Source organism: Chaetura pelagica, unplaced genomic scaffold (genome assembly GCF_000747805.2).
Source record: "Chaetura pelagica isolate M959 unplaced genomic scaffold, ChaPel_1.0 scaffold102, whole genome shotgun sequence".
NCBI lineage: Eukaryota > Metazoa > Chordata > Aves > Apodiformes > Apodidae > Chaetura > Chaetura pelagica.
In genome coordinates, this window is record NW_009952483.1 from 553,079 (window position 1) to 562,032 (window position 8,954).

Consider the following 8,954-nt stretch of genomic DNA (forward strand, 5'->3'; position numbering starts at 1 on the left):
GAGAGAAGAGTGTGATCTTCTCATGGTCTTTGTGCAGCCAGCCCCATGGTGCTGGTGTGTCACAAAGCTGGACACAGTGGGCAATCCATGTTGGATTCCATCCCAGGCCACGGCAGGTGCTTTGCAAATATTGTCCTGCTCCAGCTTTCTCAGGGAGACCAGGAGACTTGCCAGTGTAAAATCTCCTTGCCAGGCTTTTTTTCCCCTTAGGGACTAAAAGACCAAATTTAGCCCTTTTTGTGTTAATGCAGGCTAGTAATTAAAAATGTGTGACCCAACTGGGGTTATGAAAACAATGAGAACAGTGCTAAGGTTTAATCATTTGTGACAGCAAAACCCAGCACTGAATGGCCCAAGTACATCTCCTGCTGCAAAGTTGGGATTCAATCAGGGATGTCTTGAAATTCAGACACAATCAGCTACAGGATATATATATATATTTTTTTAGAACAGTCACCTCTGGGTCCTTCTTCTGGACCCCTTTGGTGTCTGCCCATAGGGCTCCATCCTCACACTGAGCTCAGGTGCTGCTGCTGGACAAGCAGTGTTTGAGGTTTGGCTGCTCACCAGGAGCCACCTGGAGAGGGCACAGGATCCTTGCAAATCCCCATCTTTAAAGAAACCCAAGTTCAGGGGAGTTTTCCTTTCTTGCTCTTTGATTTAAAAAAAAAAAAGCAAGAGCATCTTTAAATGCATTTTAAAAGGCTCTCCTGCATCTTCAGAAAATGGATCCTTCCAAACTTCAGACCACCTTTTCTTTGGGAATATATACTTTTAAAAAAGAGCTGATTATAATCTTATCTCAGAGAACAAGGGAGTCAGGCTTGACCTTCTCATGGCAGCTGGATCACACACATGAACCCCTCTGCAGATTAAGAGCTCGTTTACACAGGTGGAGCCCAACCCAGTGGTGAAACTCTGCTGAGCTTGTGGTGGCAGAGCTTTCCTGGCTGGTATCCCCAGCATCTCCCTGCAAAACCAGCCCAGGGTGTCTGCATGTGCACAGGACAGAAAAGTGGGGCTTCTCTAGGAAATGCTGTTTTCACTCCTTGAAAAACAAAACAAAACAAAACAAAACAAAAAAACAACAAACAAATACCCCATAATTGCCTTCAACTGGTGTTTGTTACCCATGTGGTGCCTCCTGGGTGCCACCAGATGTGGGTGACCACACCACAGCAACCCTGCCCATGTCAGACCTTGCACTGAGGTCCCTGCCTAAACACCCAGACACGTCACCCTGGCTGGGAACGACATGGACAAACATTTAAATGTCACTTCCCCTGCACAAAAGCTCTTCTGCCTTTTCCCTTTGGCAGGCACCTTTCCAAATAAATTAAAAATAATAATAATTTAAAAAAAAAAAAAAAAGAGCAGCCTTTTTTTAGACCTAACTCTCTTGGTGTGCAGTTGCTTTCTGGATCCTGTGCTGCTACTTCCCACGAGCAAATTTTTTTCCCATTGTCCCTGGCAATTACAGGAGTCAACTGCCAAGTGGTGGAAGATATTTTCTATTGCCACAGCATCTGGCTTCCTGGCTGGTTGCTCTGTCGGTTGATGGTGGAGCTACCTCTGTTCCTGTTCTGTGTTTAAAGCCATGGAGCTAATTCCTCCCCATATGCTGTTTTCTTCTCTCACCTTTCAACTGCTTTGAACATTTTTCCAAGAATTCGTGCTTCCTTGCATCATTTCCACATGAGTTCAAGATGCAAAACTTCCCTCCAGCAGCTTTTCTTCTTATGGCAGGAGAATCATTCTGGGTTTATTCTGGGTAAATTCTCCAAGTTCATCCACGGACACATTTGTGCCATGGCTGAGTGTTTTCCCCCTGGCTTCATGGCATATGGTGTTGGCTCTAAAAGCAACCGTGTTTTCTGTTAGCTGAGTGCTGTTTGTCATGTTGATTGTCTCCTTTGGAAAAAGAGGCTCCTTCCACCCCCAGTCACTTTTTCTCTAAAACATTTGGAGTGTTGGCTCGTGGGAAATGTGTTCATTTGGTTTGTACTAATTACCAGGAGACACAAGAGGCTGGTCCTTGGTGAGAGACAAAGGCAGAGTTGTGCAGGAGATTGTAGGACACATCTTAGACAGGAGAGGCACATAAAGCTCTTGGCAAAAAAATTAAACCTGGGTTCATTGAAGCAATCAAGGATTGGTAGGATCAGACTCAGTGATTTTGGGCGGTTTTATGTTTTATGTTTTCAATAATTTGTGTAGAAAACTAGATTCTCAGCTGCTCTGAATAAAAACATTGGGTCAACTGTGAGAGCTCAACCAGTTGAGAATCCAGCCCTTTGCTTTCACATCTGTTTGAGAACTACATGCAGACAGTGCTGGAAAGAAAGAAAAGAGTGGAAAAAAACCAAAACAGTCTTTCAATAACATTAAAGTTGTGCTGCCTGACCAGCAGTTCAAAGATTGGCCTGTTCAAAAAAGGAGGCCTGTTCACAAAGGAAAGCTGTCCTGCTGCTGCTGAGCTCAGCACTTACCACCTGCAATCCAGAGAAAGTCATTTCCCACCTCTTCCTGATGAAAATGGACATTGCTGTTCCTCTGCTTCCAGCAGCTGAAAAGTGGCTGTAGCACTGCAAGCCTAAATGTGCAGTCAGGAGGGGGAAAAAAATCCCCTTGCATGGTAATTCCATGAAGACCAATGAAGCCATTTCATAGGTGATGCTTTGATGGTCCTGCCTGCAGTGAAGTAAAATGGAGAGTTACACAGTGACTGAGGAACTCCTGCTCCTTGTTGGAGGGTGCACAGGTGGAGGAGAACAGGTAGTGCATCTCAAAAGCACTGCCTGATTCTTACAGCTATAGCATCATAAAATTGTTTGGGTTGAAAAAAACCTTTCAGATCATCAGGTGCCACCATTTCTCCAGCCCTGCCAAGGCCACCACTGACCCATGTCACTCAGCACCACAGCTACATGGCTTTGAAATCTCTCAAGGGATGGGGACTCCACCACTGCTCTGTTCCAGGGCCTGACAACCTTTTTGATTAAGGAATTGTTCCTAATTTCCAATCTAAACCTCCCCTGGCACAACCTGAGGCCATTTGTTCTTGTTCTATCACTTGTCACTTGGAAGAAGAGACCAACTCCCACCTCACTCCAACCTCCTTTAACCTCAAACTTTGTTCATCGTGCCTTGACCCAAGTCTTGTTAGAGGAGAGCACTGAATCCCATCTTCCACAAGAGGGAAGGGGACAGTGAGGGGACACCAGTGTTCAGACAACCTCAGAAGGGGAAGGAGACACATCCAAAAAATATGCACTAGCCTTGAGTTGCTAAATACTCTCAATCCTGCCTGCAGATTAAACCCCTGCAGGTGTGTAATTGGTGTTATCTAATGACAGCAGCTACAACACTGCTTCATGCAGGAACTTTGGCAGAACACATCTAATAAAGCACACAAAGCTGGGCCAGAAAGGTCAGATGAGCCCCAGAGCAAGCAGAGAACAGGCTTTGGATGCTCATGTTCCTCCCCAGTCATATTACCAGTTCCTGGAAGGCCCCTGCTCATGTAGGGGTGACTGCTGAGCCCCTTTCTGGTGGCCTTTAGGTGATAGGATGTCCCCTCCTGTCCCCTCTGAGTCTGTGTGACCTGAAATAAATGAATGAACAGCCCTTAGACATCAGACTCCTTTGGCCAGGATTAAACCAGAGCTTGTGTGAAGCGAGGACCTCAATGAGCAAAAAGCTCAGTACCTTGTTAATTGTCTCCTAAGCCACATATACTCAAGCCAGGAGTTTTACAAACCTGCACAACTGTTCAGCCCTGCAGTCTTTTCTGTTCCCTTCCTACAACGAGAGGGAAACTGATTTTTACTTTTTGTTTTTTTACGTGATGTGGCTACGAGTCAAAATACCTTGGAAATGAGGGTTTCTGCTACAGTGTCAATGTTACCTCAATGATACAGAAGATGATACGATCTCAGAAGACCATCTGGCAAGAAATTGTTTTTAAGAGACACAAAAGCCAACAGATAACACTGTTCATCAGCTTCACACCACCTTTATAAGGAAACCATCCGTGTCATCAGTCACATAACTTAAGAGGGAGAAATATATCTGGCTGCTGTTCAGTGGCAATTACAGTTATAAAGACCAATAGAGAAATCATTTGCTGTGCTGCCGGCTCAAGGATTACAGATTTGAGGTGTGATTTTGGTGACCTTGGGGCATTAGGAGTGATGTCCCTCTCAGCACAGCAGATTGGAAAGTATTGATGAGAGGGTCAAGATCAGAGAACAGCAGCTTGCTGAGACATTCCTCTGCCTCTGCCCATTTACTGCTGCATTAATCTTCCCTTGATCTATTAAGTTCCATTTTCTTGGGCATTTATTCTGGGGACATGTAGGAAATGAGCTGAACCTATATCATCATGTCAGGATTCCAAAGCCAGGAATCTGAAAAGATGGGATAGGAAATATGTCACTTGGTGATGCAAGACAGGAGATTTTCACCCAAATGTGAAGGAGATGGTGATTCCTTTCCCCTTGTGGTATTGACATCAAGGATTTTTAATAGAACTGAAAGCACTGCCCAGATACAGAACCACACTATGGCTTGAGTTATCTTCATAGTAAAATGATTCTGCATGGATTGGCCTCACAAAGCAGGCAGGTCTAAATGGTATTGACTTCATTTGGGTTAGGAGAGCACCTGCTTGTACCTCCCCTGTATCATGTTTGCTCACACAAAAATCCAGGCAAAAAGAATCTTTGCAAGTTAAAGCTTCTCCCACTGAGGACCTAAATAAAACTGGGCCTCCTAAATCTGGGAACTGTGGGCCTGGAGCTACTGCCTGCTCTGTGCACCCCTCAGAAAACAGGATTCTCTGCCTCAGAGACCTTCATCCAGGCTCATGACCCCTCCTGTTGGTGTTGTACCAGATTTTCTCTGTTCCAGTTAGGAGAGGGAAAACATGACTTCTCCTCAGTGCAGTGTTCAGTTAATGGACATCTAGAAATCCCAGGCCAGGCTGTGATTCCTCCTGGTCTTTCATAGCTTTTTTTGTGTAACACTCGTAGCTGAGCCAGAAGCAAGGGGTCCAGCTGGTTAATCACAATCCCAAAAGGAAGCACAGCTTTTCACTATGTAACATATATTAAAAATCAATAAACTGAGCAACAGAAATAGCACAAGGCCTAAACACATTCTCCATTATTTCCACACATGATGAGGTTTATCCCCAGCAACCAGCTCATAAAACATACCTACCTGAAAGAAAAGTAGAGAAATCATAGGATCATAGAATCTCAGACTGGGTTGGGTTGGAAGGGACCTTAAAGCTCACCTAGATCCAACCCCCCTGCATGGGCAGGGACACCTCCCACCAGGCCAGGTTGCTCCAAGCCCCATCCAACCTGCCCTTCAACACTGCCAGGGATGGGGCAGCCACAGCTTCTCTGTGCAACCTGGGCCAGGGTCTCACTACCATCATAGTGAAGAATTTCCTCCTCATGTCTCACCTAAATCTCCCCACTTCCAGTTTTAATCCATTACCCCCTGTCCTCTCTCTCATTCCATGCCCTGCTTTACATCACAAATTGAGGGGGGGGTTTAAATCATTATAATTTTCACTTACAATTCTCTGACTCTAGATATTCAAACTCACAAAGGAGTGAAGTTTTCAGGAGATTTCAGCACTGAATCCAGCCGTGATGCTGAGGAAGTCCCAGGGGCAGGACAGGCACAACCAGCCTGATCCTGTCACAATTCTCTGCATTTTTGTAAGAGCCTGAGGAAGGGGGGCAGAGATTTCAGGAATATTCCTTGTCACTGAGTTACAGGCTAGTCCTTGTTCAGGGTAGCAATGGCAATGGTGAATAAGCATGGATGGCTGCTACCTCTAAGTTACATTTTAAAAGACAGTTATAGCAGGTGAGTAATGGATGAGCTTGAAACCTCTTCTCAAAGCACTTGAAGCCCTGGGCTGAGACACAGAGCACAGGCAACGTTGCTGAGATTGCCTATGGAGTGTCCTGCTTTGTTGTGCTGCAACTCTGCATGACAACTCTCCTTAAAACACCAGCTTGTATAAATCATACCCACCCAAAAAGGTGACAAGTCCCACAGAGGAAACCCTCACAGCTCCTGCCTCTCACAAATGCCTCGTGCCTGGTTTGCCCACTGCCAGCTGTCAGAACCAGGAAAGAAATCAGGTTCCTGCCCCACCACAAAGGCTGCTCCATGCTCGTTTTCCCTAGGGAATTATTGACTCATCGTTGCCAAGGTGCCTCCTGATGAAGTTCCTGGAAAATGCCAGTTAAAGGAAGGAGATGTCAGGAAGGCCCAGCAAGCAGAAACTTGTGGGGCAGTTCCTGCAAATCAACACCTGCCAGCCCAGTTCTGGGGCTGGTTTTGTACTGGTAGAAGGCAACTGCATTCAGCAGAATATCTCCAGTCTAATACACAGGTAACTAAATCTGACATGAAATATGTTCCTCGTGCACAGGAACTTTGCACTTCTTTAGGTCTTAGGAAAAGAACTTCTTACACAGTGCAGAGCATTCTCTGGCCTAAAAGACCTTTTCAAACTGTTGGTTTTTCTACAGAGAAGTGTCAGGGAGAAGTACAGAGTTTCAAGCAGCAAGCCCTGTGGCTGCACTCCTAACACATTCTCCTCTGTAGCTTATTCAACACACAGGAAAGTTTGGATAAACAGGGATTTCTATTGGTGTCCCAGTTATGAATAGATGTAAAGACAGGCACCATTAAAAGCAGTTTCACAGCTGTTCCAGCAGAACAATTTCTTTGTAAATAAAGTGAACATTATGTCAAAACAGCTGTTAAAGTGATTTTATTGAGTCACTGGGCACAAATATCAGGCAACTTATCCCTTAATTATTCTGCAATTCTGTAGATTTCACTAACAAATAACACGTGGCAGCAGGAGATTTACAGGCTCCTACAAATTGCTGTGTAATTACACTTGCAGAGATTTGCAGCTCATGTGCTATGGAGCTGCTATGTCTTAATTTTGGTAGGTTGCTCTTTCCAATCTGCAAGGCATCCCCTCCTTCACCACCGTGCCTGGCAGACACTCTGCAGCCATTTCAGGGGAGACTTGTCCAGAGGGAGACACAAATCCTGACGCTTGTCTGCCTTAAAAAATGGTTACTGTTGCAGTTTTCCATCTTAGTCTTTTCCCTGAAGGGCAATAGAGGCATTTTAGCTTGAAAATAACATCGTTGTGCCACGTGTGGAAAAAGCAGAGCTGGCTACAAGTGACTTTAATGTGACCTGTGCTTCTCTTTAGGTGACAACAACAGCCTCCTTATAAACTCTATATATGAGGAACTAGGAATAAGAGTCTGATTTCCACTGCAGTTAAATTTCATCTGTGCCAACCATAATTCAAAGCAAATAGAGACTCAGGTGGCTGATGGCAAAGAGCTTTGTGGCTCCAAAGAAAGCTTTTGGTGGGAGGTTTAGTGGTTTCAGGTTGCTCCAACTGGGAGGGGCTCCAGGCTTCTCAGCACTGGTGGTAAATCCAGCAAGGACAAACCCAGGGGGGTTTGGCAGCAATATTTGGCAAGGCCCCAAGGGGCAAGCTGGGAAAGTCAGACCGTGGCTTGGGTTGGAAGGAACCTTGAAGATCACCTGGTTCCAACCCCCTGCATCAGCAGGGACATGTCCCACTCAACCAGGTTGCTCCAACCTGGCTTTGCTGGAGGTTTTGCTGGGAAGCTCCCAAGGAGAGTGGGTGGCAGGTGAAAACCCTGCTGCCTTTTGTGGTTGTACCAGGACAGGACCTGAGCACTGCCCTGGGGAAAGGCCACGTGAACACATGGGGAACCTGTGCCACCCTGAGCCTCTTCCAGCTGGCAGGAGACCTCAGCTTCTCCATCCCATGCACGTGCCCCCTCTGCTCTCACTGGGATGGGATAGGAGGTCTCCATCTCCGGATGAGAGTGTGGAACAGGGGGCCCCAAGGACCCTGCAGGTCAGCAGTAGCTCTCCTGTTTTAAAAGAACAGCCATGTAGCATTTTTTGCCCCCTGGTGTGAAGGGTCCTGAGATTTAAGTGTCTTATTTGCAGCTGTGTCATTTTGCTGGGAAAGGTTTGGAGGTGGCTGCTGCCACTGGCTGTCCTGACAAAGTGGAAATACGAGACCCTGGAGAAAATGGAGATGGAAAGTTATAAATAAGCCTGTGAGAAGATTGCAGTGTGACACATGTCACATTGTTCTTGAATGATCTGGGAACTGTCTGAATTTGTTCATCAAGAAATTTCTGTGACTAAATCTTCAGCAGTTAAAAAAATAAGAAATCCAAAACAAATCCATCCTCTGTTGTTGTTAATTTTCTATAATTTTCTAGTTCTTTTATATCCAGCAAGAAGTTTGCTGCATCTTTTCCAAGTGGCCTGGGTTCCGATGGTTCTCCTTTCCATTAGAAATTTGGTTTAGTTTGGATGTTCTTCAGCAGTTCCTGAAAATTCACTAAAGATTTAATGGGGACAAGCATCACTCATCCAGCTAAAGGAAGAGTTCTGTGAAGCCACAGCAGTGTGACAGTGAAGTGCCAGTAATGACACACTTCCACTGAGGACACCACATTGGTGTGGCCCTACACCTTCCATAAATCACACAGCCCCCTAATGACAACAGTAATATTCCTGATCAAATGTTATTGGTCAGTCCTATGATTGTTACTCTTGACATTTCTTAGTCAGGCAAGCTTGAGAAACACAGCTCCAAGGACAGCAGAGCTTTGCCAGTCTACCAGCTTTATAGCTGACTGCCTTGAAGTCTTCAGAAAATGCTGTGTTCATTTTCCTGTTCATTCCCAATGCTTTGGTGAAACCAGTGAGGCCAAAAGGAGTTTCCAAAAGCCTCCTCAGGGGAGGAGGAGAGCTCATCATTCCAGCACCATCCCCTCAATCCACTGGTACAGCATCTGGACTCTTTAGAAATTCAGTCAAACACATCAGTGTTTTGAAGGGTT